This window comes from Onychostruthus taczanowskii, unplaced genomic scaffold (assembly GCF_017590055.1).
Source record: "Onychostruthus taczanowskii isolate IOZ18803 unplaced genomic scaffold, ASM1759005v1 scaffold1, whole genome shotgun sequence".
Classification (NCBI taxonomy): Eukaryota; Metazoa; Chordata; class Aves; order Passeriformes; family Passeridae; genus Onychostruthus; species Onychostruthus taczanowskii.
The window spans coordinates 33,921,260-33,934,009 of record NW_024496525.1 but is presented as its reverse complement, the minus strand read 5'-3'; positions in this window follow the sequence as shown (position 1 = coordinate 33,934,009).

Below are 12,750 nucleotides of genomic sequence, written 5' to 3'. Positions count from 1 at the left end.
GAGCTGGGAGTGCTGAGTAAGGAGCTGGTACGCTGAACTTCATAGAATAGGCAAAATCTGTAGCAGTTAAACTCGTCTGGCTTTGCTGCAAACTGTCTGCAGAGCTTTTCATTTGTGTAAGAAAGCAAAAAACCTGGCAGGCAGCGTTGGGAGTCCGAGGCGCTGCGAGTTAATGAGCTCTCCTGCAGCAGCCTCATGGCACGCACATTTCGGACTGGCTTGTCCTTTAAGGGAAAAAACTGCAGAGCAGTGGGCAGCTGAAGGCAATCGGCTGCCGTGTTTTGGTTTGTTGCTTGTTTGGATGTCAGCAGCGTTGGTGTCTTGGGAACCGTGGTGGGTGCTGCCCTGCCAGCTCTCCCCACTGCAGACAACTTTTAGGAGTCTGATTCCTTAAGCTTGTAAGTGATGTATATTTTTTTTCAAAAAAATCTATAAAAAGTCAAGAAGGGAGGCAACAATAAAGTTGTTCAGTATTTAATAACCAGCAGAGATGTAACACTCTGGTTTACTACATGGATTTCTCTCAGACAGCTTTCCAGGGCAATCACTGATTGTGGCTTTCTCTTCGCTGGATGCAGAAAAGGGTTGCAGTCATCACAGGGGGGAATGTGAGGCTTGTAAAAAGCTTGTTTGATAGCAAATGTTGTTGCAAATGACTCAAAACCACTTCAGGTTTACGGAGCAGTTTGCAGGTAAATGTCAGTGCCATCCCAGTGAGATGGGAGAAGTTGATTGCAGCAACTTCAGCACCTGCTGAGGGCTTCAGTGGCATCTCCAAAGGCAGCAGGCAGGCTCTTGGTGTTCAGCTGCACAGCACTTTCCTGGCTGTTTCCAGGTACACTGCCTCTTGATTTCCAGGCTGTAGCACAGAGAGGGCTCCTGGGAATGAGAAGGTACTGTGATTTTTAATTTTATTTTTCCCCTAGGAATGAGTAGGTAATATGTTTATGAATGGCACTGGATTATCTGTAAATGAAAGTTGTTGCTGTAAACTGTAATACTTTGTCAGATAAACTCTTCTTAACCAAAATCCCACTACTATGGGATGACAGTAAGGAATAGGTAGCACCCATTTCCATTGTAAATGCAGGTTGAAGTATTTTTTTTTCTATTAACCAACTGGTAATTGCCCTTGCCACATAGTTTCCTTTACTTTTCAGCCCTTGGTTTGCATTCCTCAGCGTCGCTTCCCAGTTATTAAACACAATTTTTTGTTATTTAAGTGTCTTGCAGAGCTAATGTAGCTAAATGCACACAGCAGACAGTTTGTCCCATGCCTGTGCTGTTTTCTGTCCTTCCCCTCACCTCAGCCACTGCTGCTCTGTGCCTGTTCCAGCTGTGGGGCAGTCAGGGTAAAGCGACCAGGGATATGGGGTCTCCATCTAGATGGTGAAAGTGGCTGAGGACAACAACAGGTTAACACTGGGAGCTGTAATTTTTTTTCCTACAAAAGAGGTGTTTTTTGTACCCCACACCTGAGGCTGTGTGTGGTGTATGTAAAGGATTGGAAACTTGTGCTGACTTACATGCTTGGGAAAAGATTTATAGTCTTGAGGCACAAAGTAGCCTTTCAAATATGGGAACAAGCCCCTAGAATGCAAGAAGCAGAAAGCTTAAAGAGCTCAGACCTAGATTCCTTGCATTCATTCCCTTAGTTTATAAAACAGAGAAAAACTTCACGTTGCTTTTTCAGTATGTTGTACTGACTGTAGAGTGAACTCTGATCCTGTTAGTGGAAACTTCCCACTGACTCCAGTGGGTCTCTATTCCCCCTCCCCTTCCCGGTTTCTTAAAGAAATAAAGTCAATTTCCCAAATGCTGCTCCGCATTTGCAATTAGGTGCATTTGCTGTGTCCACATCCTTCTGGGGAGCAGTTGCACATTTGAAATGAATTTGGCAAAGCCAGGAAAGTAATCTTGTTTAAAATCTGCAGTTTCATTGCTTTTGCTCTCAGCGTCTCATCCTGTGCATGGTCCTGACTCACAGGAAAGCCAGCTGCTCCTGTCAAAATCCTGGGCTGGCTTTCTGAACCTTGCCACGCTCCAACAAAGCTGTGCAAGAAAGACAAAGCCCATTAGGGAGAACGTAAAGTGCTTGTAACTTCCTAGCACTTGTGCAACTCCTGCATTAACTTTTGATGGCTCCATATATTTTTCTGATTGAGTTTGGATGGCGTTATTTCAAATAGAGGAACACCCATGGCATTAATACTGGAGAATTTAATCACCCAAATTAAACCCCTCAAGCCAAGCCGTGCCTCCTTGTGTGCGGCGCAGGTCGCCCTGCAACTCCCCACTGTAACTTTGCAGGGGAAAGAGCCAAAAAAAGACCAAGCCGAATTACTAAAATGGCGTGCATTGTGAGAGCCCTCGGAGGGAGCCGAGGACGAGGGAGCTGTGTGAGGGCAGCCCGTGGGGAGCTGGGACGTGCTCGGACAGGCTGTGTCCACCCAGCCGGCCGGGTGAGTCAGCCTGCGTTTGAAGATGTGTTTGTCTGTTTGAAGCTGTGCACACAGGACTCGCAGACAGGCTGCAGCCCTGCTCATCCCTTGTGATACCATCTTCAAGGCAGGAATGAATACATCCCGGCAGCCTGCCTTTTATCTCTCGGGAGGCACTGCGTGGAGCCCTGCAGGCTGGGGAGCATTTCTCTTGGGAGTTGCCTGTCATTTGGATTCTCCTTGAAGGTTTGGGGCTCTGTGGGGTGCAGCCAAGGTAGGAGATGAAGGATCTCAGGAGTGCACCATAAATTTTGTCTTCCCCATTGTGAGCCACTCCGGCAGATAAATATGAGGAACAGGAAGAAAGAGAAAAAATACTCAGGAAATTCACATTTCCAGTCTTGGCATTCACATTAAATGTGAGGCATCACATTAAGAAACACAGGTTTACACCCAGCACGCATACTTAAAGTTCCTTTTTTCAGTCTTGTCAGTGCAGTGCAGGGTAACAGCACTTTGAACTTGAATTATCTCAAAGGCACGCATACTTAAAGTTCCTTTTTTCAGTCTTGTCAGTGCAGTCTTGTCAATGCAGGGAAACAGCATTTTGAACTTGACTTATCTCAAAGAGGTTCCTTGTTTCTCCTCCTTGGCCCTGTGCCTGGCATGAGTTTCCCTTTCTGTGTCCCTTAGGAAGCACACGGTGGTCTAATCTCTGCTCCATCAGGTACGCTGCACCTTGGCACTGGGGAGTCCTGGGATGTTAAAGCACCAAAGCATGTGGATGCTCTTACAGCAGCAAAATTACGTTCTGTAGTTGTTCATCACAGGAAAGTTATCACCCCTCCCTACCCCAGAGCGAAACAAGTTTTGCTAGTAAAGCCTCTTGAGCACACCTATGTGGGTCAGGTATCACATCTCTCCGCCGCTCTCTTCCACGTATTTATGCAGGCAGAAGCCTATAGCACAGACCTGCCTCTGGAGCAGATCCTGCTTGCAGCAGCGTGGTGATTATAGAGTTGGGCAGGCCAGCATTTCCAGATGCAACAACATATTTCACTTCCACATATGAAACGGCAGTATTAAAACCCCCTGATCCACCCCTGCATGACCCATTTGCCTTTACTCTCTCCTGCATCAAGAGGGTGGAGACAGAGACAAGCTGGCTCACCTTGTCATCCCAATAAGAGCACCAGAAAGGAATTTCAGAGAGGGGAGAAATTTCCCTCTAAGAGCCAACACTTTTTTTCTGTAGTCTTAAAGAAAATCAAGAGTACAGGAAATTTTTGCCTCTTTTCCACTGCTGAAGATATTCTCTCCCACCATTCAGGAATTGTTTTTTGTGTGTTTGCCTCTGCAAAAGTTTCTGTTGCATCCCGGACCAAGCAGTGTGAAGTTGTTCTTGCCCATGCTTAGGCAGCAGTTGGCAGCACGTGCACCTTACCTGCTGGAGCAGTTAAAAATGTCACTGTTCCAAATCATGTGCAGGTCAGCAGTTAAAAATCAATCTTGACTAGGATTAAAGAGACAAAACCACTTCCACAAGTGGCAATGTACTTTGGCAGCACTCTATAGAAACTTCTATGGGTTTAGGAGGTCTTGGTTGCCTTTCTATATTCATTGCCAAGCATCATTAAATACTTTCTGTCAATCCTTGTAAGAGCTGCTGCACAGTTGCACTGACAGTCTAGCAATCACATGTCCTGCATGAAAGCAGAATTTCTTTTGCCAGGCTGTATCTAAAAATGTACGCATATTGCTTTCAAAACCACATTGCTCAATTGGAAGACTCCTAATTTCCCTGCTGAAGACCTCATTCATTTGCATTTGTGTTTGCAAATGTTCCAACACAGCCTGGTTAAAGACATTGGATGGTAGCTAGTCCTTAGTCCTACCCCCAGCACTACAGGTGGAAGAGAACTAATTTTAAAATTCTGATGATGTAAAAAGTCTCTGTAATCCATGAAAAACTAAGTGCCAGATTGTCTGCCATAATTTCCTTCAAATTTCCTTCAGAGCTCATAGAATTGAATAGAAAGATCTTGTGTATAGCATTTCTATATTAAGTTTTCACCCCTTTTCCCCCCTATTTCTGTAGCAGGGAGATGGTTATTATATCCTGAGAAGAACTAGAAATTAGGCTATGAAATTTTTTGAAAGGTTTGTGGATTTCTGAGCACATCAGAATACAGAATCAAAATCAAAGTTTTGAAAATACCTTTTGAGTTTGAGGTACCTTTTAATACTCCTTCCTTTCTGTCAGAGGCACTTTAATAACAAAAGGTTGATTGTTGGGGGCGCAAGGCTGCGTGAAAAGGGCTGACAACTGCTCCTGTTCAATAACCTCATCTGATAAAACCATGCAGGGGGAGTAATGGCACGAGGAGCTCACTAGAAGAATGTGCAGCTGGTTTTTCTGGCTTTCCAAAATCAGACTGTAAGTGGTGGTGCCAGGCAGTCGCTGCCTCCTGAGTTCCCTCAGACCTTTGGTGTGGACTCAGGACCTGCTTCTGCCTTTGCCTGTCAGCACTTCAGCCAGGCTGGAGCTGTGCATGTGGCTGTGAGGGCTCTGGTTCTGGGGCATGGCTGCTGCTGGAGGTGAGGTGGGCTTCTCCAGAAGTTACACTGCAGCCACCAAACTGCTTTGGGTTGTCCAAGGAATGCACTGTTCAAATTGCTGAAAACAGGGAATTATGAGCTTCCACGTTGCACAAAAGTGAAGTGAAAACCTGCACCAATGTTCATGGTATTTTGCCCAAGGGACAGTATTTATTCCATTCACACAGCATGATCCTGTTTTTAATGAGCAGGCAGAGCACTTGGCAGGTAAATGGTGTAGTCATGGACAGTATTAGCTACTGTGAAATTGAAATCTGTGCTTGTGTGTCCAATACAAACAGTAATGCACACACGGAGTCTAGTATTCCCAGAGAAACCAGAGCTGACATTTAACAGCCCCTGGGAAAAGAGGAGGAAATTAATACAGTGGGTATGGGAGACAGAGCTTGACACAGCAAGAATAAAGAGGCAGAGAAGAGGTGGATGACTGGATGGTGAGTCAGTGATATTTTTGTTGAGTTTATGCATTTGTTTACTTTCTGGGTGTGATATCCAAATTAAACATTAGATATACCTAAAGAATGGGTACATATACATATTGTTGAGTGTTCTCAGCTACTGGGATGCTCATGGACACACAAACACCACAAGAAACAACACTAAAAGAAGCCTATTAAGGGTTCAAGGTCAGTTGTTCAGAATTATGACAATTGGAGCAAGGCTGTTCCTTGCTTTCTTTGTGCTTCTTCCTCATAACCCAGTTTTTAATTATGCACTAACAGGTTTTTAAATTTTTTTTTCTTCTGCACCTGCCTCAGTCAGTCAGTAAGCTTTAAGAAGGTAGTAGTTTCTGATTCAAGATACACCTTATTTACTGTGTGCTGTTCAGCCCCAGCTCTGAAGGAGAATTGTTGCTTAGGCTGCTGCCTGTGGAACTCATCACCATCATATCTTGATTGCTTCACATTATCTATTTATTTTTTATCCCTCAGATGTGTATAATTCCCACAAGGAAGAAGGTGATAAATCAGTAATAGCCAAATGCCATTATGTCTATTATGGCATCTTCCACTGAAAATGCCAAGTGTTTTCAGAGAGCTTATTGTTATGCTTTTTGTGGAGTGTTCAAAGCAGATTTCCACTGCAGAGGAAAGTTTCTCTCCCCTGCCTCCTGTGCTTCAAACACTACCACAGGTAGCCCTTGGTCTCTGCAACACATCCCTTTTGCCAATTCTTTCTTCTAACACAACTTTTACTGGAGTCAAGATGGGCCAGTGGTCTCCTGAGGCTGATGACAGCCCTGCTCTCTAAAAATGAGCCAAGGAGCCATCAGTTCCATACATTCTCTTTTTCCCTGAGCCTGTTTCTACAGTGCTGCCTGCCTGCCACGGATGGGATCTGAGGTTGTTCCCAAACCTGCTTCTCTCATCCTCTTAAATATGTAACTTGGCTGCCAAGTCATAGACACGCACTTGGCAGCCAGCAATAGCAACTGGAAACACAACATACACAATGCAATTGTATAAAAAAATTGAAAGAGATGGCTGCAGACAGCAGAACCAGAGAGGAATTTTCAGGCTGTTCTGAGATCCTTGCTTACCTATCCATGGACTGATTCTGTTTGCTGGATATGCCTTTAAATAGTGCCCAGAAGAGAAAAGATGCAGTGTTTGAAAGGCTTTGGAAGTAAGGGAAGTAGGGACAGGTTGCTTTATGGAAATTTTCTTTCCCCACATTGTGTAGTCCATTTTTTCTTCCACGTGGTCATGAACACCTGTGATACTTTCAGGACTATCTTCCCTAGTTAGCAACTACTGCAAAAATTGATTGATGCCATTTTTAAGAGGTGGAAGCACAGAAAATGTTCCTTCTGTCTTACTGACTTGACCTGTCTAGAAGTCTTAGATCAGGTATTTTCATCCTTTCAAAGTATACAGTAGTGCAGTAACATTTTCTTAGGTTGTAGCTGACCTGGTCTGTTGCAAGGTGTTGTATTTACCTGTATCTCCACTGGCCCTTGTCTGACTCCACCATGAACTGATATAAAATGCTAACTAAACAGAAAGCTTCTCATTTATTTTTGCTGGATGGCTACTTTTGACAGTTTAGGGAGCCACCTTGCTGTGGGGTCAAAGATAAAGAATCATCACACAGGTAAATGATGGGAAAATTTTGATGGGCTCAAGAATGCTTCTTCCATTAACAACTGGCTCTTAGGCTGGTTTAGCTGTAATGTGAAAACTCACCCTTGATGGAGACTTGACTTCTATTGGCAAAAAGTGCTTTTGTCAGCATAACTTGTACCAGTTTTGGGTGTGAAGTAAGCAATACCAGTTATACACAACACTGACCCACTGTGAATGATGTGTGAGAGATTCTTTGCTTGAAAAACCAAATGTTTCACAATATCCCAAAGATTCTAAACCTCAAAATCATGCCCTAAAGTGACTTGCCTTAGTATATGGGAATTATTTCCAGGTGCAGCTTCCAAATCTTGAGCTGACTGCTCATGTAAGGACCTTGATTGTGCCACATATTTGTGACCTGATATAGTTTGAAATCTTGTAAAGCCCAAAGCTAAAGTGTGTTTAACATTCAGAGTGCTGTCACTGCCCATAACAGAAGGACCAGCTGCCCTCACTGCTGCCAGTCCTGGGAAAACCAGGACAATCTCTGTAGCTCCTGATCATCAATGCCACAATGAGCATAAATAAGTGGCTGTGGAGATGTTATCAAATGGAAAAAACTCATTTTCCTGTTTGGACTAAAATGTTACCCAGGGAAGCTGCTTAGCAGAGCTGGGAGGAGCAGAGCACATTGGCCATGAGTCCTGGTGCCCAGAGCAGGCTGCAGGGGAGGAGGGTACATGCTGGGTTCTGCAGCTCCTAGGGGACAGCAGATGGTCACTGCCATAAGCAGTGTCACCCCTTCACTCCTGACGGTGTCCTGGCAGCACTGTGCCATCTGTGAGCCTCCCCACCCTGCCCTGCTCCATCCTGCTGCTGCTGTTCATGTTTGCCTCTGCAGCAGACCCATGGGAGGGCAGGACCTGTCCTGCTGCCCCAGCACGGTGGCTGGGACAGTCATTCAGCCATTTGCATTAGTGAGGAGCAGCTGGGATGCATTTTGAAGACACAGGGTGGAATTTTCTCCTTCCTGTGGTGTGCTGGTAGGTCTTGCTACACTGGATTACCACCTTTCCTATTTTTCTTTCATGGCTCATAATCCCTTGTGTGTAACACAAAGGTACAGCATTTGCGTGGGCCTTTTCATCCGAGAGTGGCAAAACACTATTAGAAAGCTGGAACTGAAGACTAGAAGAGGCAAGCTGAAATAACCACTTTTTGTCAAAGGATTAGAGCCATGATTTCCTCATATTCATCTCTGCGGTCTAACCACCGCATGGGCTGTGGGCTGCTGACTTGAAATTATTCTGTTGTCCCATATCCAGCCTCTGCTACCAAATTAGATTGAGTAAGAATCTCTGAGAGCCTTGTGGCTGCCTGGCTGAATAGTACCTGGCAAAAAGTCACAGGAAAGCTTAAAGTTTCACTTGGTTTAAATTTGTAGGCACAGGGATTTCAGCAATAAGAGTCATTTTGCTTTAAAGGCGACCTGCGAATAATAGTTAAGGGTTTGCAAGTCTGTCTTGTTAATTAAGAAAGGAGTAATAGACCTCATTTATTTCCAGGGGATATTTTTGTTTGGAATTCTTAAAAATGTACAGATGCTGTAAAATGCTGTTACTAGTAGTTTTGTCCAGTGTTCCCTGAGCAGTCTATCTGGTGTTTATTTAAATTTCTCAAAATATCAGGAGCATGCATAACATATTCCATCTTTTAGCAAAGGTTTCTTTTCTCCTGATACTTAGATTCTACAATTACATAAATATTATTAAAAACCCCAAAAGCAATGTGCTATTTAATGTCTGGTTTAATTTGATTTCTCAGTCTTTTCAGATTCACTGGCAATCAAAGAACCGATTCCTTTAGCAAATTTCCCATTAGTTATTTGTAACCTGAAAGACAAACAAAGAACAAATACACATTTTTCTTTCTTACACTGGCAACCTTTGAAAACTTCTTTTGAAATAACTCACACATGAACAATATCTGGGGAAAAGCAGGCTTAAGACTGATGGAAAGTGCCCAGTATGCACAGAATTTGCATTATAAATACTTTTTTGGTCTGAAAACTTGAGCACAGGTTTATGACATGCACTCTATACATTGCTTCCTTGCAGAGGATAAGAGTGACTTGAGGTGTGTGGTACTGAAAAGCTGATACCAACATCCTTGAAACTGGAAGGTAAAATAACGATGTTTGGTTTCAAATTATGCTACTTTAGGCCTTGATAAATACAGCAGTTCCTAGTAAATTCAGTCTAGTATTTTTTTTTACCCAAACATCAACTGCAGGACAAATTATTGCGTCATGTTAATGGGGTAAAGGAGAAATACATATTTACTCCATACATCTTTCAAGCTGAACTACAGGGGGACAGCTAAAATTGTGTGTTGTGGGTCAGAAATGTGCCCCACACCCTGGGGCAGCTGTGCTGGATGCGAGGCCAAATGCCACCCCAGGTGTCCCCAGGTGGAGGCCCATGGAGTGGTGTTCCCTGTGGTGTGTGTGACTCTGCAGTGGTGGGCACTGGGGGATTGCAGACTTTTAGGGAAACCACAACTCTGCAGGAGAAAAACTGCACCTAACTCTGCTTTGAATGTCTGTGGCAGGTGTGGATTAGGGCATTATCAGGCCTGTTAAACCATTAGGGGGAAAAAAAACCCCAAAACCTAAAAGCACCCAAACCATCCCCCCCTGCTCTTTTCTCAAGCAGTGGAGTGTGGCAGCAGTGGGTCACCCACGCTGCCGCTGCTGCCACCCGCCCTGCTGGGCATTTTCCAAGCTTTTGTCTGGCTGGAGCCAGGCTGCTCCCCTCTGTCCTGGTCACACAGCTACAGCAGACACCTTTCATGGCCTGTGTCTCAGCAGCTTCAGCCACCTTCTCCACTGGGGTTGGGAATGCTGCTGACTCTGCCCGGCAGCTCTCCAGGGAGAGGTGTGGGCTCCGTGGTGACCTCTGCCTGATCTTCCCTCAGTGATCCCAAAGAAGAGCTCTGGAATGGGACAGATCTGAAATCTTCCTAAAGCCACTTGAGACAGTTCTGGAAGGGTTTATGTGTCACAGGGTGTAGGGGGCAGGAGGCAGAGCAAGAGAGCCCCCAGAAGCCCCTTTGGTCTTTGCATCTGTATTCTTGAAAGCAACATCTCACAATGGCCTCACCACAACCCAAATATTTTCTTAGTGTCAGCTAGAGGTCAAAATAGATATATCTTAATGTTCTGGGATGTTGACCTCTTTGTACTGCTGCTAGTAATTTAAAATCATACTGCTGCATGCTCATACTCTGTATTTCAGCTCCAATCCAGCAGCTGAAGAAAACCTCAAGGAAGGAAAAAATGATCTCTTTCAGGAAATGCATGTTAAGACATTAAAGAGGTATTTCAATTCGACTAGCCTAGCTCAAAAAGAAACAGGATCATCTGGGTGGGAATATTTTCACCCATTGTCTGAGGATCATGTCTGAACAAAGCACATGAAGCAGGAAGCCAGCTGTCATTTCAACAGGGTGGATGAGTGGTCTGAACACAAAAACAGAGCCAGACATGCCTGGTGTTGAATGCTAGCTCAGGCTCAGCCTGGTCTGACTTTGGTAAAGTCATTCAGCATCTTTGTTGCTGTTTCCAGATCGCTCACAATGAGGTAATAATTCTCATCTACTCCAAAGAGTATTCTGAGGTAATTAATTCATCTGTGTAAGGCACTTCAAAGATTAAATTATTATTATTGTTATTAATTTTATAAATTCACAACATGGTATAGCTGACTTTCATCCATTACTTAAAACCTCTTTGATCTATATAATACAGTTGCAACTTATTATATTAGCAACTAAAAGAGCAACTTCAGATGCAACCTTAGAGGTGAAATGTCCTGTTTCTCTCAACATCCCCAAGCCTGATTTGTAGCTCTAACAGTTGAAAGTTAGTTCGGGATACCTGCCAAGCACATTTCACTGCTTGTCCCTTTGAAACTGTGTGCAATGAAGAGAACATGGGCCAGGCAGACAATATTCTTAGACTGGAATGAGCACTGTGTCCTTGAATGTTACATATTGGTCAACCACCAGCATCTTCCAAGAGGATTGCAGTGCCATGCTCCCTGAGAGAAGGCTGGCTGACAAAGGAGGAAAATTGCATAGGCTGTCCAAGTGAGTACAACATGAATATGTGACGTGGGATGATGTAAAATGTGAGTAATTGCTGGTATTTCACATCAGCAAGGCATTGCCTCTAGAACTTAGAAAGCTGTTTCTGCTGACACTTGCAATTTTTTGAGGGAATACTGTTTTTCTCCTCTGTGTGCTTTCAGATGCTGCTCTGCTTTTGAAAGAAGCTAATGACTCACATCACATTACCTTTTGTAGCTGGTATGAGGTATGTCATGTAGAGTTTCTTGCAATAATTTTGTGTGTAGCTGGATGTGAAGGCACTACTCTTCTGATTGAGAAGCAGAATGGAAAATATCAGGTTTAAAATCTCTCAGCTGTGTGGTTCAGAGGGAAACAATACTCAATTCATGTTGTCTTGAACACGTGCAAAGAAATAATGCTATCACCTGCTTGAAAGCTTTCCATCCTGTTACCTAAAGGAAGGTGAAGTGCAGAAAATAAATATGTTTCTTGGAAATAGCTCTGGTAATACCCAGTTCAATCCACTCTTCAGCATGTTTATTGGACTGTCAGTAGTTCTCTAAAAACCTTCAAAGTCTTAGTGTGGGGTGGAGTGCTTGCTACAAATAGGTCTCAGCCATTTTCCTAATATTTGGTATAATGCAGCCCTTGAGCAGAGACTTTGTTCTTTCTCAGAATGCTCTGGTGGTGTCTCTATCTGCAGATCTGGAAACTTCACAGTGACCATTCCACCTTCTACTTAGGAATGAGAAACTAGATGAGTTCCTCATGGCCTTGCTCTTCTACCTACCTTTTCACCTGGGAAAAATTGCCCTGGAATTACCTGGAAAAGGAATGCAGATCCTTGATTTTGTGAGTACATTAGGGGTATAAGTACACAGAGCTTGCCTCAGCAAATCTGGAACCATAGATCAGTCTTTTGGGTAAGAATCAGTGGAATTCTGCTTGTGAGCAGAGCTGCTTGCTATATTGGGATATATGGGATACTACAAAACCCCCTTGGTCTCACATTTTATGTCTCACATCTCCCTGTCCTCTGTGCTCTCCAGGGCATAGGCTCCTCTGCCTGGGGAGAGGCAGATTTTCTGGCAGGGACTGAACCCTGCTTTGCCTCAGAGTGGTGAGCTCTGTTGTCCACGTGCCACAGCATCACCACAGTCTCCTGCTCAGGGTGCTGGCAGGGTCCAGTCCTGCTGCAATGGGGCCACCAAATAATCCGGGTTCACAAGGTGATTTGAATAAATAATTTCTACTACCACTGATGTTAAATCTGTGTGAGCCCCCTGGACCAAATGGCCGTGCCTTAATGCCCTTCTCAGGATTAACATTAGCATCCAGACATTTCTGCCTGCAAAACAGAGCAGCAAATAGTCACAACTGAGTCTGCTGTGAGTTAATTTGTGCTGTGGGTGACATTGCTTTAAGACTTCATTTCTAAATACTTTGCAAAGCAGGTTCTGATGACTCTTAGGTGCTAGAAACATGTTACAGCA